The sequence below is a fragment of the Dreissena polymorpha genome, chromosome 11 (genome assembly GCF_020536995.1).
Source record: "Dreissena polymorpha isolate Duluth1 chromosome 11, UMN_Dpol_1.0, whole genome shotgun sequence".
Taxonomy (NCBI): Eukaryota; Metazoa; Mollusca; class Bivalvia; order Myida; family Dreissenidae; genus Dreissena; species Dreissena polymorpha.
In genome coordinates, this window is record NC_068365.1 from 66925285 (window position 1) to 66950282 (window position 24998).

The 24998-nt window shown below is 36.8% G+C and overlaps 1 protein-coding gene and 1 long non-coding RNA gene across 4 annotated transcripts in view; both read left to right on the forward strand.

The window, feature by feature from the left end:
* LOC127850612 (uncharacterized) overlaps positions 1-24998 on the forward strand; it is a 1644088-nt gene that overhangs the window by 839908 nt on the left and 779182 nt on the right. The window lies entirely within an intron of this gene.
* On the forward strand, positions 6919-8330 carry LOC127850639 (uncharacterized). 2 transcript variants are annotated; one of them, XR_008035390.1, is made up of 3 exons: positions 6919-7286; positions 7436-7602; positions 7912-8330. It is a non-coding gene; the product is annotated as an uncharacterized LOC127850639 (long non-coding RNA). The 2 variants fall into 2 exon arrangements; XR_008035389.1 differs by having other exon boundaries at positions 6919-7602.

Sequence of the window (24998 nt, forward strand, 5' to 3'; positions counted from 1 at the left end):
ATTAGGAACAGAACCATCTCAACATGGAAATATGTATTTCAGTTGGCTGCGAGACGGAAGTTCATTTTTTGCTGACGGTATGACTAGAGCCTTCTCCGGCGCCATTTCCGGCGGTGGCAGTGGACCGGATACGATTGCTCTCGATGCAGCGATACGAATAATTGAGAATATCCTGGCCACTAGCAACACCAATGGTAAGCTCGTGGAAACCCTCGAGAAGTTGATCGACCTCCGAGACGTCGTGAATAATAGAAAGCAGCGCAACGGAAGTCGGGCGAACGCGGAACTGAATTCATAACGTGTCGGCATGGAAAATGAACGGTCACTAGCACAAGGCCAAGACTCGGAACCGGCTGTTACTGAGCGCGACTTCCATAACAAGGACTGCTTAAAGCTTGGGCATCTCTGCGGCTTTTACCGAGACTCCTGCTGCGCGCGCGATACTGAGTACGACTCAAATGCGCCACTCTACTGCATCAGGCTTTCCGGCGGCGGAAATTTCCTCCTGAGTTGACCGTTACGGGTACTGCGTGACAAGCTACGACTCCTACAAGTGCGAAGATATGCAGATGATATACAAACTTGAACATCGTTAATCGGCCGTTGCACCGAAAATGCCGCAATTTACGTGTAGGCGCCTGCTAGCGCGGTTTGTTGTGTCTTTATCATAAGCTCGTTTGACAACACTTTAAACGATGTTCTTCACGCGCGTTCGTTTTTTCTGGGTTATTTCAGGAAGAAAACTGTATATGATTTGTGTTCACTTAGTATTAAATGTAGAACGCTCATTATGATTTTGTTGGTTGAATTATTATTAACTGAGTGCCTTAGTATTTATCTAACTACACATACGCAGGATACATAGGTTCTGTACAGTCGTCATTATTATGTAAAATGAATAGTTCTTTCCAGTCGACATTATTCTGTGACATGAATAGTGTCTGCACAATCGTCATTATTCGTTTGACATCGTGATTACTCTTATGACATCGTGATTATTCGTGTGACATCGTGATTATTCGTGTGACATCGTGATTATTCGTGTGACATCGTGATTATTCGTGCGACATCGTGATTACTCAAGCGATATAGTGATAATTCTGTGGCATGAATTTTCATTAATTTCGTGGGTTAATTCTTAAATTTAAAATCACAACGAAAAATTTGCTCGTTGGTGAAAGGAACAAATGTTCTTTGGATATTTCTAAAGTGTTGCTTTACCACTGACGTTAACGATTTGACCAGCGACTAAAGCATAGTTTAAGGTGTGCCTACCAGTCAGCGTTTTGACCAGTTTGAACGGCGACTAAAGCATAGTTCAAGGTGTGTCCACCAGACAACAGAAGGCAATTTGTATTTAAGAGCAGGTCCCTGTCTAATGAAATGTCTTACAACAAGAACAAGTTACGACCACATTTTAAAGAATCAACAAATGAGCCGCGCTCTGAGAAAACAAGGCTTAATGCATGTGCATAAAGTGCCAACTCCGATAAGCAAATAGTCCGCACTGGCTCATCCTGAACGACAGCCTAGACTCTATTTTCTTTAAGTAATGACTTCCTTTAATCGAAAAATTCCATAAAAGCGGAAAGTGTCATTCCTGATTAGCCTGTGCCAATTAAAGAGGCTTGTATGGGACGACATTTTACGCACATGCATTAAGCCACGTTTTTGCAGAGCGGGGCTAAAATACAGATGTGTCATCAATATGTTCTCAAAACGAAGGACATTGTTAAAAATTTCCAAGAAAATGAAAACTAATAGACTTATCTGGACCGGAGCAGAGAATGTATGATTCTCCTTAAATGTATCATAAAGAAAATTTGTCTCGACGTAAATGTGCCATATAATTAATGTGTGACAGTGTCGTAAAGTAAATGTATCGTTAGATAATGTGTCGTTTGGTAAACGAATCGTAAAGTCAATGTGTTGAAAAGTAAAATTAGTTTTTTTTTTAATTAACGTGTCGTCAAGTAAATTTGTCATACACTGTGTTGGGCATAAGGGCTCTAGAAAAAAACAAGTGTGTAATGTTTTGAATGAAACATATAACCGTATGACACTAGATGTATCACGTTGTCAGCACAACTCGTGATAACACGTGGTGACGTCACTGAGCACTGGTTCGAACAATTCAACGATGTAATCATTTACATATGGTCAAATTCTACCGGAGTTGTGGGGTCAGTTACATTATTAACATTTAAAGTTGAATATTCAGAAATTGCTATAATGTTCAATTTAATTTGGAATTGACCACCTCTATGTTCATCATTCTTTACGAAGCAATATTTGATAAAGACATAATAACCAGTTGCAACATGTATACATTTAAATGTTGGATGTTTTTTAGGGTGGTGGGTGTGGAGGATCGAAGTCTTTCATTTATTATTGACTCTAAGATTGTATTGGTGGACACGGGCCCTTACAAAGTGTCTGGGGTTGAAAATATCCCTTATTTAATGTACAAATATTGAACCAAAGACTAATTCACATTAATATGCATGTAATATGCTGAGGCTCGAATGCTCGAAAGCTTTGGATAAATACATCGGAGCCTCGCTCTGGGAAAACCGGGCCTTATGCGTGTAAAGTTTTTTCCAGATAAGCCTTAACCGTCCTCACAGGCTAACCAGGGACGACAATTTCCGTTTAAACTGGATTCTCTCTTAGCAGAGGCTTCTTTAAATGCTTATCTGGGGCGAAACTTTACGCTCATGCATTAAACCCTGTTTCCCAAAGCGAGGCTCATGTACAATATACGCGTTGATCAGACCCTGCATGTACAAAACGATGGACATATTTGGAAATTCACGAGCAAAGATACACAACATGGCCTCGCACAATACAATCGTCACAGTCTAATTTAATGTATAGGGGGGCGTTAATATAACTGTCGTAAGGGTGTCATGGCATATAATAAACACCTTTTGTTTAAAAAAAGCCGGACGAGTACTTTTTTAATTATTATTTATAGTGAGAAATCAAACACACGATGTATACGGCGAAATTAAGTATTGCCGAACATTTTATATATTAAATAATCCACCATATCATTTTAATGGCAGATAAATGCATTTCTACATCGTGTATGTACTGATATATAAAATGACTATTAAGTTTGTGGTGCTTGAACCTTGTACATAGTGGAACATTATATTTTATGGCGTATTTAATATTTCCGAATTGTATATGTATAAAAAAAACAAAACACATACGTTTCAAGGCGGATTAATAGTAAAATACATTTCCGAACTTTTTATAAAGAGGATATCGAGAATCAGCTCTCCGAGGACGAGGCAACAATCCACTAAATTCAACACAACGATCAGCATCAGCGCGTGCTTACTGTGCAGGATTAACTCCCTGACATGTTGCAGTCTGTAAAAAAGGAATACTGTTCATTTTTGCAGTTTTCTGTGAAAAGGGGGTTTAATGCATATTCGTACAGTGTCGTCTCAGATTAGCATGTGCAGTCCGCACAGGCTAATCATGGACGACACTTTCCGCTATATTGATTTTATGTTTAAAGAAAGTATGTTCTTAGTAAAAATTTAATTAAGCCGTAAAGTGTCCTCCCTGATTATCCTTTGCTGACTGCACAGACTTATCTGGGACGACACTTTACGCACATGCATTAAACCCCCTTTTTACAAATTGCGGATCATTTTAAATCCTCGGCATGAACATTTCGTGTGATTTTTTTCATCAAAAGAGACATTTATCGTGGACACGGAAATCCTTTGATATATGATTTTGAAAAAAAAAAAGAATCTTCGACATTCATTTTCCGAGGTGTTTTTATTAAATTTGTGGAACGGCCAATCCCCGATATCAACGAAAATAAATTTTAATAATTTTAGAGTAGTACCTTCTTTGTTATTTCTTTTTACAGTGAAGTGCACTGCTGAGAGTTTTGTGTTTATTTACAAATTTGTGTTGCGTGAATAATTTTGAGTAAAGCGTGCTTTCGTGAAAGCTATTTAAACAACCACCATTACTTATTAGGGAAGTGCCCAGTTACGTACCGAGCCATATTTTTTTTCTTTCAAGTGTCCAGTCACGTTCCTCACCATATTATTCTCTTTAATGCCCAATTACGTACCTCGCCATAATATTCTCTTCAGTGCCCAGTTACGAACCATCCCATAATATTATCTTATGTGCCCAATTACGTTTCTCATAATCTTAGCAACCCAAGAGCCCAATAGCGTATTATAAAATCGTCTTATCCCAAGTGCCAAGTAACGCGTGTAAGAGTTGTACTATCCAAATTGCCTAGTAAAGTAGCTCACAATGTTAGTATCCCAAGTAACAAGTAATGTATCTCAGAATGTTATTATTCCCAAGTGCCCAATTAAGTATCTCGCCGTGACGTAATGTATATGGTGTCCGCCTAGAGACCGAGAGGTCAAGGGCTCGATCACGATTGTGCGAGCGTTCTTTAGATCTTCCCCAAAGACAATAAGTATTGGTTCGATGCAGGAAACGCATTCAACGGCTTACCAAAAAACCTTAGGCTTTCGATGCAAATAAATCTAAAATAAAAAGGTTTCAAAAAACGTACCTCGCAATCTTATTCTTCGGTGGTGGGACGAAGCTTTCCCTTCGTATTTCCTTCTCTAAGCCGTGCTCGGTGCGCTAGAGCTGGGAACCGTAAAAGGTCAGAGTGAATCCTAACTGCCTCGACAGAAGACTCTGCAAGTATAGGTCAGACGGTATAGTTCAGAGAAAGCCCTAACTGCCGGGACACTTCAAGTTTAGGTTAGATATCATCACGGGAAGTCAGTAAATGAAAGAGTGTCCTTGTAATTGTTTTTGGCAATGTACCAGTAATTTAGCCCCTGCAAACAATGGGCAAAACTTATTTTTTTAAATCATGAAAGCGGAAAGTGTGGTCCTGATTAGCATATGCTGACTACACAGGCTACTATGTGACGACACTTTACCCAAATGCATTGAGCTCAGTTTTACCAGAAACAGGCTCTACTGAAAATGAGGTTTGTTTTTTGCCTGGGGCGCAGCACCAATGCCATAGTAATGATATCAATATCTGAGCCTATCCGAATTGGCTGGCTGCCAAAAACCAAATTCCCAAAAGTCCGATTTACCACTTTATTCATGCGCAATAAAAGTAGTTCTTCGCAGATCGCAATAACCCGCTTTGTAAATACAAAACATCACTATATAACATGACAGTGTCATAAAAAATGTAAAAACAAAATATTATTGAAGCAAAATTGCTAAGCATTGGCTACGACAATTTTTATTTTTTACATATTCATGCGAGAATAAGTTCCTCACTTGACGGTCTAGGCCAAAAAGATACGAGAGACAATAAGAATAAAAAATTTCTGAGACATTTTTTGAAGACCTTATATTTGGTAGTTATAAACATACTTTAAAATATTGTGATTTTATTTTGCGTTAACAAGACATTCCAGAAAAAAAATGAAATGAAAAAACAACAAATATTCATGGTCATTATCGGAAATAGACGAAGAAACCGGATATGGTATTTCACTGCGCAGATCGAGCGCGCAAATCGAGCGCGAAAAGATTTTCTTCGTGAGACAAAGTTCACAATCTGTACACCGTTCTTTATCAGTGTAAGTGGATTTTTTTGTGTACACACATTACAAAGGAAGTATGAGTGTTTTCTTGATCTGTTAATTATGTAATAAAAAGCTAATTTAGGATATTACAAGTGATTTATTTGACGCCAACACTAACCGTTTTTTGCGGCCATGTTGTTGTTATTGTATGTCTTCAACGCCTATATAGACGAACCTCTACCAGATCTGTAGATTTGAACAAAAGGTTATCGTTCCCACAACCAGTATCGTGTTGTCCTCCACCATCTATGTACACTGTAGAATATACAACACTAAACCGCTAGGGTCAATCCGTATAAATTAGGACAAACGGAGAAATTCGGACAAAACATCCTAAATGCATTTTACGTCACACTAAATCTAGCCCCAGGCCTTCAGTGCCTACAGCGCTTTGATTATATAATTACTTGACTCAACAAATTATGTGTGTAACATATATATCGACAAGGTCAAATTAATACGGGCCGGTATGACACCCTGGCCTTTCTTTCTCGTAATATACACATTAAATTAAATGTAAAAAAACAACAATCTTCCGTCGCCATCTTTCCTTATTTCAAACGAATACGTTGTTAACGTTGAATTTTAAAGTAATATTTGCGTTAATTGCGATATTATCATTGTTACGATGCAGTCGACAGCAATCTACGTTATTGAATGAAAAGTTCAACATAATTAAGATGAATGAGGATTTGTTTAGGAATTAGTTACGCGGGTCTTAAACTATGTTTTTTAATTGATATATTTGTTTAAAGAAAATATAGAAGGACATATTTTTGGCATTAAATACAGTTTAAGTACCATTACTGTGCATATAAGCCGAAGTAAATTAACACGACATGTTACATGATACGGTAACGCCTCATGGATCACCAGTGTTACACAGTATGTGTTGGAAAAAAAACAACATAACCAATCTTCTTGTATTACGTCTAACTCGAGGCTGGTGTTGACAGTCTTCGCTTTAATTTAAAACATGCCGATTAATACCACAGTGGTAATACGTTGACATTATAAATACTTGTTTACTGTACAAATTCTCATTTGATCGTAAACTTGTATATTTTGTTTAAGTAACCTTATTAAATTAGGAATCCGCGTTGCTGTCATTAAAACGTTACCTATATTTTGATCCAAGTTAATACCTGTATTGCACCCATTATGTGAAGAACTGTGTTCATTATTTACGATATTACTGGCTTATGAGTGGTTGCCCTTCAATAATAAACGTTTTCCTCGGTTACTTCGCTCCACTTTAACCAAAAAAAATTATACAACTACTACATACTGTGAGACCATTTGCGTCATTTCTCGATGTGTTTGTTATACTTGTCAGTCTGCGATTCATCGCGATGGAACGAGGGGGTCACTTGGGACTCTCTTGCAGGATGTGGGCCCTGCTAAATATGCCAAATAGCTAGTTAATTGTGATAGCAATAATAACTGGGCCTTCGTGTAGCATGCCAATTAACGGATACAGTGTTATGATTAGCGGATTACTTACTATTTCATTGAAAATAACGTTATTGTGTTTTTTTGTGTTTAATCAATTGGGTCGCGTTCTGAGAAAACTGGACTTAATGCATTTGCGTAAACTGTCGTTCAAGATAAGAATGTGAAGTCAGCTAAGGCTAATCATGAACGACACGTTCCGCCTTAATTGGATTTTTGGTAAAAAGAGACTTCATTTAAACGAAAAATGTCATAAAAGCGGAAAATGTCGCCCCTGATTAGCCTGTGCGAACTGCACAGGCTAACTGGGACGACACTTTACGCACATGCAGTATGCCAAGTTTTCTCAGAACACGATTCAATTTCAGAGAGTGAGTTCCTGAAGGAAGCGGACGTTCTGTTCAATCTTTGTTACGAAGAGTTCAAGAATGTGAATAAAGAGCTAGAAAAGGAGGGGGACAAGGCCGTAACAGCCGTTGAGGCCGCAGCGGCAAAGATGAGCATCAAGCAGCTACTCGCGGACGTGAGGAAATAGGTGAGAACACAATGTATGTTTATGATATTTTAAATGAACACTTACGAGAACAGATGAGAACACGATGCAGTTTTATTGTAGATTTATTGAGGGCTTCTGGAATAGATAAGAACGCAAGGCGAGGTTTTACGTATAATTTCTTAGATGAGAATCTATCCTAAATAAATTTTAGACAATTTCGCCATCCTAACATTTCATTGTTTAGCAATTTTAACTATGGATATGTTTTAAAAAAAAATGCATTTTTTTTTACTAAATGACGTACATATAGCAGAAAATAAAATGTATATTATTAAATGGATTTTGCAGACTGGAAATCCGACTACGCTACACCTACAACGACAACGGCAACTCGAAAAGCGAAGTTAGGAAAAAGAACATGTTAATGATATAATCAATCTTCAACGAACATCTTGTACACAAGCTTTGTGTCTTGTGTTGTTTTTTATGAATAGAATTGCATTTGTATACACGTTTGTGATTAATTATTTTCCATTTTAATGTTTGATAACACATTGACGAACGTTTGAGAAAGTTCATACTGTGTTGATTTACAGTGTTTCTAACAACCTGACATGGCCGATTAAAATAGTATAACATTGATCAACGAAAAAGACCTAAGTAACTTGTTCATTGATATTTCGAGAAGTTGTTATGGTGGTACACAGATAGGTTTTACATTGCTTAGATCACATATAATTTTCATTAAACACTTTAAGCACGTTTTACATCAATATTTGGTTTGGAATATAAAATATTGAGCTGAATCTAATCCTGTTTAAACAGGCTTCAGAATGTTTAAACAGTCCGGGTCATGTTAATACTTGTCTTCATATGTTTTACTCTTCCTATGAAGAATTTGATATGCTGTGAAATACTGACTAGTGTTCTGAGAAAACTGGGCATAATGCATGTGCTTAAAGTTTCTTCCCATATTGGCTTGTGCAGTCCGCACAGGCTAATCAGGGACGACACTTTCCGCCTAAATTAGATTTGTGCTAAGAAGAGACTTCATTTAAACAAAAAATGTCATAAAAGCGGAAAGTCTCGTCCCTGATTAACCTGTGCGGAATACACAGGCTAATCTGGGACGAAACTTTACGCGCATGCATTATGCCCAGTTTTTTCGGAACACGACTCTACTGTTCTTATGAAAAACAATCTCACGCATTCATAAAGTTCACAAATGTTATACTACCAGTATATCAAATATGTCATAAGTATACTATTTGTGAAAAAGTGCGGTTCTTCATAGTCAATTTAGTATCAACACACATAAGCACTACAAACCAGCAATTATTTACAAATTTATTACATCAAGCGTAATGGTATACTTCAATAACATGTATGCATGTTAAATATACTGAACTATCGGGATATTGTTAAGATTTACAAACATTCATACCAGTTTGATCAAGACTTAGTCAAACATGTGACTATAACATAGTACTGAGCATGTGCTTTTGACGCGCGATTGTTGCGCTATAACATAGTACTGAGCTTGTGCTTTTGACGCGCGATTGTTGCGCTATAATAAAGTACTGAGCTAGTACTGAGCTTGTGCTTTTGACGCGCGATTGTTGCGCTATAACATAGAACTGAGCTTGTGCTTTTGACGTGCGATTGTTGCGCTATAACATAGTACTGAGCTTGTGCTTTTGACGCGCGATTGTTGCGCTATAACATAGTACTGAGCTAGTACTGAGCTTATGCTTTTGACGCGCGATTGTTGCGGTATAACATAGTACTGAGCTTGTGCTTTTGACGCGCGATTGTTGCGCTATAACATAGTACTGAGCTTGTGCTTTTGACGCGCGATTGTTGCGCTATAACATAGTACTGAGCTTGTGCTTTTGACGCGCGATTGTTGCGCTATAACATAGTACTGAGCTTGTGCTTTTGACGGGCGATTGTTGCGGTATAACATAGTACTGAGCTTGTGCTTTTGACGTGCGATTGTTATCACGTATACTGCTGATCTGTTAACTTCACAAGATTGTATTACCACATATGTGATTGTTTTCGGAAATGAAACAATTTTACTGTATCATATCAACTTCCTGCTGAATATGAGGCATTCAATGTACACTTCAAACGGAATCATATTTATGTCAAGATCCCTTTCCATTTACCCTCCTTTTAATTTGCAATTATTCAGTGAATAAATTGCATTTTGAACTTGCATAGTTAGCTTGCCATCGTCTCTAAAAACCCACACGACAATACACGTGGTGCCGGCTCTATTTAAAGCTAGCAGTAGGGGGGCATTGTTGAACTATACAATGAAACGAGCAGACTATTTCAGGTGATTGTGCAAGCAAAATACTTATTTGCATTCGTTTTTTTTTTAATATTCTGTTAGTTTTGCCTATGATGTCTTTATTTCTAACTTTAAAATAAATACGGAATACGTTGCCAAACCAGAAAATATTGAGCATAATTAAAATTTAAATGGTGAGACAAATTGTATTAAACCATTTAATGTCAACACTTTATTACCTCAATCTTAAAACAACATATGCATGTAAACGAGATAAGTGACCTTGAACATACTAATACCGTGTCAATGGTATCAGAAATCAAACATCGCATATGACAAAGTTAAGAACTACGCCTATAACGAAAAATGCACTCGTGTTTGTTTTTGAACATAATATGGCGTCTTTTTGTCGTATGAAAAAGTCTGAACAGTATTGCCAAACATTGTACATTCCTTTTATAAATGAATGCGTGTTTGAATGCTAAAACGAAACGCGTTTGCTATTGTACAAAACTCACATTTCGCTGATTAACTGGTCTCATTTCTTCGGGAAAATTATTGTATTTTATCATATATGGACTATCTAAAAAAATCACAGACAATCAGACAAATATGTTTTTTTAGTGATACAATAATGAACGTATTAACATAAATCTCTGATGATGCCTTTTGTGAAGAATATGTAAATGTGCTTAATCCGCTGAACAAACACCTATTGTCATATATTCCCCCATAAATAAATTCAATCTTAAACTATTAACCTACTGAAGCTTGCAAAAGCCATTACCACAACTGAATACACCTCCGATGTTGATATGTTTGACCATAGATTTGGATAATAAATATACATTTCTACAGGTTCTTTAAAAGGTAATATTGTTATAAGTGCCTGTGCGGACTACACAGGTTAATCACAATGATAGCACTTTGTGGCACATGCATTAAGCCCGGTTTTCCAAGAACGCAACTCATATTTACCAGACAGTCTAATTTTAGCGGGCAATCTGGAGATTGGCTGTGCGCAGAACCCATGCGTACCCAGCGTAAACTGTTCCTTTGACGAGACCGACTGTTGCTATGACTTCGCTGTCAGTAAGTCAGGAGTGTGAGGGCAGTCCAATGGGTGTGAAAGGACCACAATGATCACTATTCAATAAGCCGCGTTCTGGAAAAATTGGGATTTACTTTCGGGGTTTATGATGTGGTTTGTTTGGTTGAAAGGAAGTATCTTCATTGCGAAAATCTAGTTAAGGCGGAAAGTGTTTTTCCTGTTCAGCATGTGCCGACTACACTTTACGCACATGCATTAAGTCCGGTCTTGCCATGATATATATGTATCATGATACGTTAAGAGAATATGTTTACAAGTCGTTTTGTATTGTGCTTCCACCCCTACTCTGTTAACAGGTCGATTTGTATCGTTCTTCAACCCCTACTCTGTTAACAGGTCGATTTGTATCGTTCTTCAACACCTACTCTGTTAACAGGTCGATTTGTATCGTTCTTCCACCCCTACTCTGTTAACAGGTCGAGTTGTATCGTTCTTCAACACCTACTCTGTTTACAGGTCGATTTGTATCATACTTCAACCCTTACTCTGTTAACATTTGACTCGTATCAAGCTTTAATCCTTCTATGTGCATGTGCGTATAGTGTCATCCCAGATGAGCCTAGGGGTCTAATGCATGTGCGTCAAGTGTCATCCCAGATGAGCCTATGCAGTCCGCACAGGCTATTCAGGGACGACACTGTCCGCACAGGCTATTCAGGGACTGCAGTCCGCACAGGCTATTCAGGGACGACACTTTCCGCTTTTATTAAATGTTTCGTTTAAAGGAAGTATCTCCTTCGAGAATATCCGTTTGAGGCGGAAAGTGTCGTCAGTGATCAGCTTGTGCTCACTGCACAGGCTTATCTTGGATAAAACTTAACGTACATGCATTAAGTCCATATTCCACTGTACTTGAATTGTATTCATGTTCGGGACGATACCAAACGTTTGTGCTGATGGATCTGTGTAAACGTGTCGCCTGAGTCAAGTCAATTTTAGGACCAAAATGCCCCGATGATTGCGGTTTAGATTCGCTTGAAATGGACCAGTGCATGGGGTTACAAACACCAATAATTTCATTAAAATCTATTGGAGTATTTTGCCATGGTATTATTATTACATGTATTGCTATTTATTAGTATTAGACTAATCCAGAGATTTTTTTCAGTAAATACGTTTAATGACATTTTTTAACATATGGATATCTATGAAGGTGACCCTCTAAGCAAGTGTAAACAAACATGACATATAAACATATCATTAACATAATAGGCATCCACAAATTATTACAGAGATAGGCTTATATGCATGTAAAAATGTATTTAATGTGGCAGAGATATCACCTGAACACTAAGCCGAATAACTGCATGTGTAATTGTAAAACTATTATGTCCTCGCTCTGGGACAACTGGGTTATAAATCATTGAAATAACGACTTAATCAGTTTATTCTTAAAAGGGACGTACGTATTTTGAGAAACTGGGGCCTTGAAACAGGGACCTGGTACTGGCTATTGCATTTGTATGATTTAGATACAATGTCGAATGTGCAGTTGTGCGACATCAGTGACATTTCGAACTGCGGGTCGATAATACGATGTGCAGACTGTCGAAAGGTGCCGTTTTTTCAATTTAAATATATACTATGAAAGGTTATACGAATATTTAAATACGGTCTGGAATACGGTGCTCAATGCATGTGCGTAAGGTGTCATCCCATATTAGCCTGCGCATTCCGCACATAATAATTTAAGGACAACACTTTCCCCTAACACTCTATATCCGCTATGGAGAGATACACGATAAATTCCATTAAAGCGGAAAGTGTCGACGCTGATTAGCCTGTAGTGACTGCACAGGCTAATATGGGACGATTCTGTACGCATATGCTTTAAGACCAGTATAAGACGAAACAAAGCTCGATTTGAGATGGCTTCAGCGTCTATTCTATGTTTATCGAGTATTCCCGGTGTTTCTCACATCTCCGGTGTCCGTATTTTGGTTTACACGGAAAATTCTTCCCACGCTTCATTATTTTTACAGCCCGACATTAGATCTTCAAGTATTTTGATAACCCGAACGTTTCTTTTAACGTTATTTTGACAACCCAGAGGTTTGTTCCTACGGTATTTTGACAAGCCAGATTTTTTTTTAATATTTTGACAGCCCGGAATTAGTTCCTACCTTATTTTGACAGCCCTGAAATTCGTCTCTAGGTTTGAAATACTTGAATCGTTATTTGATAATGCATATATCAAAATCTTTGGACAAGGACAACTATTATGTGTACTCATTATATCCAAAGTGGTACGAACATATCTTTAAAAACGGTATATAATCGGAGCTGAGTCCGACAAACATCTCACGTGACCGATGAAGTTATGACGATCAACGCATCCACTTCCGGTATAACATCGCCCTCCCTATTAACAAATAAGCCGTATGTTTTTACATGAACATATCGAATTATATCACGACCCGCCTTTAAAAAATAGTTTTTGTTGTTTTGAAACAAACCGTGAGCATATTCTAATGTTGTGGAAGTAGTTCCGGAAATTCCAAGAAATATTTTACAAAACTGCATGTGGATAACACACATAGTGTCGCATTATGAAGCGCAGGATAAAATTTTGTGCAACAGGGAAAAGTCAACCAAATATTTCAAGTTCGATTAATGTTGCATTAAATTTGTATTTTCAAGCATGATATCAAAAATACAAGTAACGTCCATAAGATTATAAATTTAATATTTGAATAAATATATTTCAATTGATTTTTGAGACTACTTCCTGCTCGCCGATGCATCGACCGGAAGTAGCGGCGACATCGTATCGGTTAAACTGAAGTAAGGATATGAAGGGAACATGGGAGCTTTCTCAGTTTGTTTATGTTCGCCGGGATATCGCATACATCGCGCAGAGTTTGATTGTTGAATGCTACGCAAGGAAAAATACAAAATCACCAACTTCGCTGAATTTGATTTTGAACAAATGCATCTTTATTTCTAATAACACTTTGTACAGATAATATTTTTCAATATCAGACATATTTTCGGATCTGAAACAAGAGGCATTTAACAAGTTAATATGTGCCATGCATAAGGAGATAGAGTTCTTTCATATCGATCTGGCGTATTGGCGAGTTTTACACGACAACGCACCAGAACGACAAAAAGATGATTAATGTCATGCATGCCGTTTAGGCGCCCCTTGTGTATTTATGGCGGGCATCTTGGTCATTCAGTCGTGTTGGCGGGTTGATGGTCACCAACACAACAACACGCCAGACAGACAAATATACACGTACGAACGACACAACGCACGAACAAAACGCATACTTGTCGTAATGGCGTCCCTTTTATCGTTCAGGCGGGTACTTGTATTGACTTTCAGGTCATCTTGGCAAATGCGACAGCCAAGACACGTATATGGTCATCTGAGGAGGCTTATTTCTCGCTCAATATCTTTCAAAACGCATGAGCTGAACTTTCAGATCACGTGACCGGAAGTGTCGTGGAAATCGTTGCATCGCGTGGTGACGGGTCTTTCGGGAATAAAGCGACAGACGGCTGCCGGTTAGAAGAAAGGTACCTACGTCGAACCATTTCAATTGACGATTATACGTTTTGTGAACACATATAGAGATTGACAACATTAACTGACACAAAACTGTACGCATAAATATCATTATTTTTTGTTTTGGAATCAAAACTTTAAATATATATATATATATATATATATATATATATATATATATATATAGATATATATATATATATATATATATATATATATATATATATATATATATATATATATATATATATATATATATATATATATATATATATATATATATATGTATCATAACTTCCGATTATGCTATCAATTATTTCGTGAAGAACGTTCACGAACAAAGCCGAGCATAAATATAGCACCCCATAGACTATTACCGAAGTTAACTGGCCAGAAGACTTGGGTAAAATACCACCGATGCCACAGTTCAAACAACGTTGACTTACTTAATCAACCGATGGAAGTTTCATTTAAATAATCGCGGTTGATAAAGGACATACTCGACGCACGAACAAAACGCATGACATTGGACAAACCAACCAACACCACACTCTCGATCAGCAGACGATTTATTGCATATCTCAATCTAACGGAGGATTCCGGAGATAGTTAATGTATCACGATTGCCAACAGCACGGAATAAACAAAATTGACTCATTAAAGGGGCCTTTTTGATAGATTTTAGCATGTATTGAAGGTTGTCATTAAATCCTTTATATTGATAAATGTAAACATTGCATCTAAAAAGCACCAGTAAAAAAACAAGAATAAAATTAAAGAAATAAAAAAGAACCATCAACTGCGCTCAAACCACTGACCCCTGGAGTAAAAGACTATCGCTTAGACCACTCGGCCATCCGTGATCATACAGTGAGAAATGCATATTATACTTTATATAATGAATCTTCATTGTATCACAAAATATAACGCCAACAACAGAACTCTCCAAATTATTCAATCTTTTCGCGTTGCAACGCTTTATAATTTTCAGGGTTTTGAATCGTCAATAGATGCATATAATGATATTTTAGAGCATGGTAAATGTTCTGTATTACTGTTTTCTTACAAATATCATAACATGAACGAAAATTGCGAATTTTATTTATATTTTTTTTGTCAATTTACCAAAACTGAAAAGGCCCATTTAAATCCATCAATGGTCATTTCATATTAGTAATGATGGTTGATAAGTATGTGCGTTGTCAGCGTTGTTTGTACCAGCACATTAGTGGGATTTAAGCTTGCTTATTCATTCAAGGGTTCATGTCTGAACTTCCTGCTTAAAGAGTTCACAAGTGTCGGTTTTATGTTTGCGAGCTATTGGAGCTATAGTTATGGGAAAACCGGGCTTAATGATAGTGCGTTAACTGTCGTCTCATATTTGCCTGTGAAGACCGAACAGATTAATCAGGCACGACACTTTCCGCCTAAACAGGATTTTAGTAGAGAAGAGACTAACTAAATTCGATCAAAGCGGAAAGTGTCGTCCCTTTTTAGCTTGATCAGATAGCACAGGCTAAGATGGGATGACACTTTACGCTCATGCATTAAGCCATGTTGTTTTCCAAAACGTGGCTATAAATTATGCACCAAACCATAATAGTTCATCGTTCTTAAAAAAACCGGGCTTAATGCATGTGCGTAAAGTGTCAAACCAGATTAGCCTGTGCAGTCTGTACATGCTCATCAATTAATATGTTCTCCCTTAATTAGATGTTCGCTAATGAGAAACCTTTGAACAATATTTCATAAAATCGGAAACTGTCGTCCCTGATTAGCATATGTGGACTGCACAGGCTTATCTGGGACGACACCTTACGCAGATGCACTGGGCTCAGCTTTCCCAGAACGATGCTCAAATGCTTCCACTTTAAGTTTTCCGGCTAGTTTGAAATTTACCGGTACGCAGTTGTTTACCACTATCGACAAAGCAGGGGTTTGGGGGCGGTAGCCCTCGATACTAAGAAAAAATATAGGATAAAAAGGATTATTAGGTATGGTGTTAAGTGTTAGGTGTTAGGTGTTGCGCGCTTAGCAACGATTGAATTATACGCTTTTCCATTATTTGTTGTACGTTCCGGTAAAGTTCAGATGTCCCAGTTTGCTGTCCATGTTTTCTTTATAGCTGAGCAAGAGGAACACAACTGAAATTTGCGTAGCTTTTGGTTTTTAAGATCGGGCGGCATGAGGGCAGGAACTGAGTGAGGGTACCCTGTCGAGGTAAAACAGTTTATATATTTAGATTTGTATAATGATCTTTCGTCAATATTTTGATATGTAGATCACAAATGTATGAAGATAATATATCAATATTTTAGTAGAGTAAATAACCACATTAGATACTTGTAGTTACGGTGAAATATTGGCGCCTTTTTTTAATTTATGTACGAATAAGTCTTAAGCTAAATGTGTTTCTATACAAATGTGATAGCATGGAACGAAAAATAAATTAAATCAAATGTTTAAAATAAAAATATAATATAAATGAAATAACGCAGGTCAATCATTTAATTAACCTTGTCCTAATAAATAAGTATGTATGAATGCATATGAAGTGCATTTTTAGGCTTAGTCTGTGCAGTCCATACAGGCTTATCAGCGACGATACTTTCCACCTACACTGTATTTTCATAAAGAAGAGACCTCCTTAAAACTATAAATTCCATAAAAGCGATAACTATCGTCCCTGATAAGCCTTATCGGACTGCAAGGATTTATCTAGAATGCAACTTGAACCACAATCATTTAGCCAAGTTTTCCCATAACGCGGATCTTATATTTAGCAATATTTAATATTCAAATACTGTGCCAGACAAACGTTGGGGCAAAAAAAAAACAGAAGTTCAGATGCTGTTACACCCCAAATCTTCCAGTCAAAGGTCGTGAAACCAAAAACCGTCCTTTCCAATGCGGTGACAACACACATGTCCAGTTTAATGTTGTTAAATCACAGACGACAGGTCAAATGCTGTGTCAGACAAATGTTGTGACATCTTAAACCACAGTTTAAATGTTACGACACCACATACCGTCCAGTAAATTGTTATGACACCACAAACCGTTCAGTAAATTGTTATGACACCACAAACCGTTCAGTAAATTGTTATGACACCACAAACCGTCCAGTAAACTGTTATGACACCACAAACCGTTCAGTAAATTGTTATGACACCACAAACCGTTCAGTAAATTGTTATGACACCACAAACCGTCCAGTAAATTGTTACGACACCACAAACCGTCCAGTAAATTGTTATGACACCACAAACCGTCCAGTAAATTGTTATGACACCACAAACCGTTTGGTCAAATGCCGTGACACCAAAAACCGTTCAAACAAATGTTGTGACACTACAAACCGACCAGTCAAATGATGTAACACTACAAACCGTTTAGACAAATGTTGTGAAACAACATTCCGTTTAGTAAAATGTCGTGACAACACAAACCATCCAGTCAAATGTTATGACACCACAAACCGTCCAGTCAAATGTTGTGACACTACAAACCGTACAGTCATGTGTCTTGACACCAAAACCCTTCACACAAATGTCATGACACTTTCAACCGTCCAGTCAAATGCTAGGACACTACAAACCGACCAGTCAAATGTCGTGACAATCAAGACCGTCCAGCCAAGTTTCGCGACACTACAAATTGTCCAGTCAAATATCTTGACACCGCAAACCGCCGTCCAGTCGAATACACTACAAACCGTTTTGTCAAATGATGTAAAACAACAAACCTGTCCTGCCATATGCTGTGACACCACAAACCGCCCAGTTTAATTATGTGACACCACACACGTTTTTACGCAATATTGATATTAAAACGTGTTATAACTACTTAGATAATATTAACTAGTATGATATCAACATGTGTGATTGTCATTTTTTTACAAAATATTTTTATCGGTTGCAACGACTTCGATTAAACGACCGGTTTCTATTATCTGACAATCACAAATACGAAATCGGACGATATTACCTTCATTGACAGATATCAATGCAACAGCGTGCGACTTTGAGACGGAGCACTTCTTATGGATCTCAATGCGAGCTCTTACCCATCGGAAGTTGATTAGTGTCGGAACGACTTCCGTTGGCAACGAAGGGGACGGCCCTTTTGATACTCTGAACCTTCTCGTCAATACCACGGGTCTGACTTCCGGTTTGTGGGTTTTGTTAAATAGCTACTTTATTTCACCAATATGGCTTTTTAAGAATCAGTGTTTTTTTTATATCACGGTTTATCATCAGCTCATATAAATATTGCATACATCGATATCATACGATTAAATGACATCCAGAATATTTGTAGGTCTCGCGTGTGCGCTTGGAAGTACATTTGAGCGCACGCAGAAGTCTTCACGTGTGTACCTTTAAGTATTATAGAGTTAGTATTCAAGTAAACACACGAAGCCTGACATTGCCGGAAGCAATTAATTTGACGCCTTATAGGTCGCGTATTGTTCAGATGCTTACATGCACAAGTGAAAGTGAACAATTTCGGATGTCACACTCAGGTTTACTTGTCATTCAGACAAACATGCGATATGAAAACTTTCTGCGTTTTCTGTCTAGTATATCTTTCAAATATAGTTTACAACGTTTAAGAGATCAATCTAACCACCTCCGCAAATTCACATCTTTACGAAACAATGTCGTAAAAAAAAACATTATTTTTAAGAATTGAAATAATATTGTACACAATTTATTTCCGAGTATACTGTCTAATTAAGTTATATTTTTACGCGGTTCTTACCTGTCCACAGTGCATATGCACAGCCAGGTTATTTTGCTTTATTTTTTGGGTAAATTGTGCGTATCATTTCGTAATTTTCGTATTAAAATATTATTCTATGAATTCAATTGGATTTATATATTTCACCCACTGCATTTTTGATACAAAACACTCAAATAAGTTATGCTATTAATGAGTTATCAACACAAATATGTAACTGTTTAATTTTCATTGAAAAAAATACCATAATCAATTTGTATCAACCATGTTATTTAAGTATGTAGAATATATAAGTTGCAATTATGAAAACTTATCAATAATATATGCATATCTAGATTTCATAGCACTTCACAGAATTGTCTATAGGGATGTCTATTGCACTTGAGGATAGTGGAGCAGGGCAGGAAACTGTATTGGAGCGGAGAAGACTGGAGGGCTGGAATAGAGAACTATCTGATGCTCCACGACGATACCACTCCTCCTCAACAGTACTTGCTGCAAGCCATATTAGAAGGGACACACCGGGACCGGTGACCAGTCTGATTCATGACGCATTGGTAATGAAAGATTCTGGGCAAGTACTGGTGAGCGCTGAAAGATGCAAACAAAAACTCGAGTATAAGGCTAGGGATGGAGGTGAGGCAACCAAAAATGGGCCTTATGTGAGTTTTATACCTAACTGAGATATCTTAAACGCAGGTCATCTACGTAAACTTCTACCTGAAGCACTGAATAGGCGGATGTATAGGTAGACACTGGTCACCTGTTCAGCTATTTGAGGCTAGACAGGTAGCACCGTGTTTCCTAGTACCTAAAGAATATCCAGACAGTGATAACAAGCGCGAAGAATGTCTATCACCATCATCATTATCATCATCATCATCATCATCATCATCATCATCATCATCATCATCATCATCATCATCATCATCATCATCATCATCATCATCATCATCATCGTCATCATCATCATCATCATCATCATCACCATCATCATCATCATTATCATCATAATCATCATAATCATGATCATGATCATGATAATGATCATCATCATCATCATCACCACCACCAGCACAATCATCATCATCATTATCATCATCATCATCATCATCATCATCATCATCATCATCATCATCATCATCATCATCATCCTCCTCATCATCATCACCACCACCACTACCACCACCATCACCATCATCATCATCATCATCATAATCATTATCATCATCATCACCACCACCACCACCATCATAATCATCATCATTATCATCATCATAATCATCATCATCATCATAATTATCATCATCATCATCATCATCATCATCATCATTATCATCATCACCACCACCACCATCATCATCACCATTAATATTATCATCATAATCATCATCATCATCATCATCATCATCACCACCACCATCATCATCAACATCATCAACATCATCATCATCATTATCATCATCAACATCATCATTATCATTATCATCATCATCATTTTCATCAGACGCGATTATCAATATGTTACGCTATTAAGAAACATAAAAAAGTCGTGCAGTCTGATAAACTTTAACAATTTTATAATATTATGATTTGACTTATAATGATAGCATGTGTGTATGTAGTTATATGCAGGAACGTCTTTGGGTATAGATGACATGTATATATATGGATAGCATATGTAAAACCATACGACTATAAATTGAACAGTCAACTACAAATTATTTGCATACAATCTTGTTGGGATTGTTTTGAAGTGTTACACACTGACATACAATGATCTCTTCTGAGTGTAAAGTTGAATCATCATAAACAAGCTCTAAGCAGACAATGGTTTTCGTAGAAACAAACCAGTCCCTCAAGTACATACTTCTTATTGTTAAGCTGTGTGTGTGTGTGTGTGCTTGAGACAAGTGTTTCGAGTGAGCAATTCTTCTTATTAATATACTTGGAGTCTAAAGGTTTTTTTCGTTTAAAAAACAATCACGGCCCTCATTAGGCGGTATAAGTGCGCAATACTTGCTCTGTACAAAAGAACAAAACTTCCCTCTGCGATCTGCAGATCTTGATTGTTTATTAATAGTGTTATTTTAAAGAGACCATAACAACACATTCAACGAGGCGTTCTATAAATTGAATAGTGTCCATGTTTTTAATTCAATTTTTACAGCATGGTGTTGTTACGCACGTCTCAATTGATTAAAAATGATCGTACATGAAGCCTGTTCACGTATAAACCTGCTGAAGAGCATGGTGTCAGTGTACAGTATATAAATATTAGTTCTTGACATGAGAACTATGGAGGAATGGAAGCTGATTGAGGACATATTGTTAACCGAAAATTATATTCACATCTTCTGTACTTTTATAACGCCTTCTTTTCAAACAATAATACAACACATTTTGCAATCCTCGATGTAATTCATACCATAAGGTGTTGTATGTTACAGCAATGTACATACACACGTATTGATTAGTAGTCGGAATAAACATGATAGACTGGTTCTGTACGTCAAGTTGTTCAGAGGCGATTTGACGGAAGTGTGGACTTTAATAGAATTTTTATTGAGAAGGGAAATGATTTTCGAAATGTTGGAGGAGAACATTGGTTAGGTATAATATATCACCGTATATATTGTGTTAGCAATGTCTTTTGACATTGCAAGTCCAACATGATTTTGCAACTTGCAAATAAATATAGGACTTGCCTGCAACAACAACATTATTGTTCTAAATACATTAAATTACACTTATTCCAATTCCAATAGGATTCCATTAAAACTGTAAAAAAATCAAAGTATTTTATTTGTTGTCCTTTTCTATCAGGATTGAAAGCCTAGTATCATTTTAAAGACGGATATGTTCTCGCTAAATAGTTTTTATACAAAAGATAATTTTACACCAGCAAGCAAATGCATCACCCATGCAGACACCGGTAAAACACAGTATTTTTGGCAGCCTTTTTCGACAATATTCCCGTACACCATACATTGCCACCCTTAGAAAAATCATCTTTTAAGTAAGCTTATAATCATGACAATACTCAATACATATAAATGACACTATAAATAACCACATATAAATAACCACAATCAAATGCATCAGATCGTTAAATGACTTTTAAACTTGACAAGAAGAGGAACTTTTGAGAAATAGGCACTACATTCGATAAAATATAACATACTGGTGTCTTATAAAGTGGTAGTCCAAACTGCATTTAACAAGAAATATTATTTTAGCTGCAGTTTTATGAACTTTGTGTAACATTGTCACTATCTATTTTTAGGTAATTGCCTTAGAAACTACTTACGGAATCGAAGTGGATATGTGCTTATTAGGTTCATTTCAGTGAATAACAAGTATAATTCAATTATTATTATAATTGAATAAAAACGAGATTGAATTGAATAATACCCTGATCATGTTTCTGGAATTAATATATTCCTCAATCTGAAAATATGTCACACCACAGGGAAGTATTGGTCATCGGAAGTTTTCTAAAAACAATTGAAGCGATAGAGCGAAACAATACAAACAAGTATTTTGTTAGAAATCTGACATGTTATAAGCGAGGATTTTTTTTTGTCATGAAACAATAAATAAGTAACTTTTTACCAATGTTGATTGTATTACTTATGAAAGTTTTGCATCAAACCTAATTATAAGTGAATGTATTACACTTGTGTCGGGGTAGCTTCCGCTGACTTATTAGAATATGTAATTTATCTGTGTAATCCAAAGCGCGATAAGAATATGCATTGATGTGTTGTTATGCACTGGATTGTTAATTGTTGTTTTTAAGTATCATTTATCGGTTGAAAATGTTGGTGAAAGATTTTGTAAGAGCCAATCAGAATTTGAAATAAATACATATGTAGTCACGACCCTCTATATTGATGGATTTGAATCGTCGTAAAAAAACGAACTTTTTCTATAAACTCTTAAAAATCATAAACCAGTGCTTCGTTTAATGCATCCTTCAATTTTTGCAAATTCTTTATACAATTGCATGAAATTGCGCTGTTTTCTTTTTTGTCATGTTACACAACAAACAATACACCTATGTAGAACTGTTAAGACGTGTGTATATAGATTTATACGCATGGGCATGCAAGTCCTGGCTGTCTTCCAGTGGATATAATTCCTTAATTCGTAATTTAGCAGAAAACTGAAGCATTATTTTCTGTATAGACGGCAATTTCGGTATATTTTGATCAGTTCAGGAATGCTCTCTTGAACTGTTTTACCGCACACTTCAATATCAACAAGCGAATCGAGACACGTACTTACTGCTTTTCTTCAGCCCACAATGCGCTGGATTAAAATTTAAAAAAGTAATACGTTCAGTTTGCAAGGTTTTCTCGTTCTTCAACATTCAATAATATGATGTTATATAGACCATCCTGAAGACTTCTACTAGAGTTGCGAGACCTTAAGGGTTTCGCGGGATGGAATGAGTGGGGACTAAACAGCGCGCTCGACAATTCGTGTGCTTGACAATATAACGTAAGCCATTATTGGGAAATTTTTCATATTCAATAATTTATAAGATGATCTTTCAAATATAAAGAAGGGGAAACAAAAAAAAATATTTGGGCGGGGGAGGGGTAGGGGGTTAAGAGGGGGGTATAATGTGGGGTGTGGTCATTTATTAGACGATGTTTCAAAAATAAAAAAGGAAACAAATTTTTCTTTGGGGGGGGGGAGGGGAGGCTAGGGGGGTTGAGAGGGTGGTATAATGTGGGGAGTGGTCATTAATTAGATGATCTTTCAAAAATTAAAAAAGGAAAACAAATTTAAAAAATTGGGGCGGGGGTATTGTTTGGGTGGAATCCATTGTGGTATTCAGGTAAGTGTTGTTTTGTCAAATTATTTATAAAAACTAATCATAGATAGAGAAGTTATTGCAATGCAAGCAAAATGCTCAATTATCTAAGTATAAAAGGGGCAATAATTCTGTCAAAATGCTTGATACAGTTGTCTGCTCTACCTTATAGGTTGGGGTCATGTTGGTAAATAAGTATGCACAATATGAAAGCAATATGTCAAGGGACATATTTGGGTTAGTAGCAAACTTTAACATAGATTTATCAATAATATGCATATTCTAAGTATAAAAGGGGCAATAATTCTGTCAAAATGCTTGGTACAGTGGTCTGCTCTTTTTTATAGGTTGGGGTCATGTTGGTAATCAAGTATGCAATATATAAAAGCAATATGTCAAAGGACATAGGACATATTTGGGGTAGTACGCAAAATTCAACATAGATTTATCAAAAATATGCATATTCTAAGTATAAAAGGACATTAATTCTGTCAAAGTGCTTGATACAGTTGTCTGCTCTTGTTTATAGGTTGGGGTCATGTTGGTAAACAAGTATGCAATATATGAAAGCAATATGTCAAGGGACATAGGAAATATTTGGGGTAGTACGCAAACTTTAACATTTGCACGCTAACGCCGACGCCGAGGTGAGTAGGATAGCCCCACTATATATATTTCATATAATAGTCGAGCTAAACATGTGGGTTCGAAAATTTTGGGTAAGACAAATGTGGGAACAAAGATTTTGGATACAAAACAAATGTGGGTAAGAACATTTTGGTTACGAAAAAAAATGTGGGTACAATTGGTCAATGTTAAGGTTTCAGCATGGCGGACGCCGGACAGCGAAAAGACACGACACGACACGATGAGCTGGCTATGACAATACCTCAGGCATTCTCCGAAAACAGCCGAGCTCATATGCATAAATCAGTGAGTAATA